The following is a 2,116-nucleotide window of genomic DNA, read 5'->3' on the forward strand; positions in this document are numbered from 1 at the left end:
GGGGGGGCTCGAGATCAGGTAAAGAGCTGAAGAGAAAGACAAACTTTGTAAGAGGAAGGATCAATATATATAATAAGCCGTGATCAGAAAACTTTCCTTTATAGGGTTTTTGACTCCAGCCAGCTCGTGAAAACATTGTCCGACACTGGACCTTTTTGGGAAGGAAAGAAAAAAGGTTTACTACTATTTCTAGATATCAAAGAAGAGAAACGAGTAAATGGCTTTAATACACGGTACCTGTACACTGTGTGTACGTGCGCACCCACACGCGTGTGTGTGTCTGTGTGTGTGTGTTTGTGAGTGTGTTTGTGTGTCAGTGTGGTTGTCTGTGTTTGTTTGTGTGTGTTTGTGTGTGTTTGTGTGTGTGTTTGTTTGTTTTTTTTGGGGGGGAGAGGGGGTATGTTTATGAAGCGAAGAAAGACACTTTTTTGTTTTCGTTTTACATCACTTGCAACACAAATTAGACCGTATATAATATATAAGTATGACGATAAGAATAGGGCTGTTACAAGAGAGTAACAAATATAGAAAAGGAGGAGAGTACTGATAAAAACTGACTATGATTGAATGGAATACTTTGAGAAAATGAGGGGGGGGGGGAGTTAAAATCACTCATTTGTAGATTTTGATGCCAAGAAGAGGTGTGTGGCCTTTAATAAGGACGATAGATGTGTGGTAGAAAAGTAGGAACAAACTACACCAAAGCACCCGCCAACCACCCATTAAAATGCACTTTTATTCCACGTCCTGCTCCTAAATTTTTCTTCTACTAGATCTACCCCTGTAGGAGCCCAAGAAATAACTGACTGTAAGATCGCTCTCTCCACAATGCAGTTGATTTTCAAATAGAACGTAGAATGAATCATCCTTTGCCTGACAGACCACAACGTGCCGTTTTCGAATGCACTCATTAGCATTATTATTATAATTATTATACTGACAAAAACGGTTTCAGTATTCAGGTAAGAAAAAAAATTTTAAATCCTTGAGTGAACGGTCTAATCATCTCTTCAAGTGTGGTTTCAATTTCGGGTGGGAATAATTTTGAATTTTTGAGCGAAGAGCCATATCTTATCAGGTGTGGTTTCAGTATTCGGGTAGGAACATTTTTGAATTTCAACCTTCTCAATGTTGGAATCGTCAGAGGATCTTTACCTTGGAAAAACTTGTACACGTAACCTCAGGACTATTTCATCCGCATCGGAGGAGATTATTTGCTGGATCCCACCTACCTTAGTGTTTTAGCGCCAGTTGAATGACATCTTGCCTTTATGCTTTACAGGAAGTTGAGATTGTTTCAGAATGCTATCAGGTCTGCTGGGGTAATAATATAGGTTGGAGAGCGTATAGAGCTTGCTGTTGAGCGGGAATTTACGCTATACAAAATGCTATTTATTTATCTATTTCTTTATTGTTACCTGCCTACCAGTGAGGGCTTGACTACCTAGACTGCACTGCAACCTACCCAAAACCTTAAACTAAACTAGGAGAGTAGAAAGCACAAAAAGGGAAACCACAACGAAACAAAACAAAACAAATAAAAACAACACTTGCAGAGCAAAGACTTCGAGACAGTCTCAAGCCTGGCGGCGAAGGGGTTAAGGGAAATGACTGAGCAGACAGCAGCAAGCAGTGACGACTGTTTTAAATGAGGATGAAAAATTAATATCGATGATGACTGATGGCATGAGAAAAGGAAATGAAAATGTTTGTGCTCCGATAAGAAATCTCTCTCTCTCTATTTTAGCAAAAGAAGGAGAAAGAATGTTCGGATATTGTAGGCCCAGGGTGAACAGACACGACCGTAAGTCGATATTCAAGTAAGGGGATTGACGTTTTGTTGTATATGCCTAACATATAGGTGTGGAAAGGCGGGGGTTGGGGGGGGGGCGCTCATCGTGGTCTAGAAGTTACGGTGTTCTCTTCTCATTCAAGACTTTTTTTGTTTTTGTAAAGTGTTTTACGGCGCTCGCAACTGCATAGGTCATATGAGCGCGCGGGACACACCTAATATTTTCAGTTGGTAGGAAATTTTGAATTTTGCCCGGGTGGCGGCCGAAGCCTACTCTTATCGATTTTAGACCACCAAGGGATCTTTAACGTGCGCAACTTGCAC

Source organism: Aplysia californica, unplaced genomic scaffold (genome assembly GCF_000002075.1).
Source record: "Aplysia californica isolate F4 #8 unplaced genomic scaffold, AplCal3.0 scaffold00114, whole genome shotgun sequence".
Classification (NCBI taxonomy): domain Eukaryota; kingdom Metazoa; phylum Mollusca; class Gastropoda; order Aplysiida; family Aplysiidae; genus Aplysia; species Aplysia californica.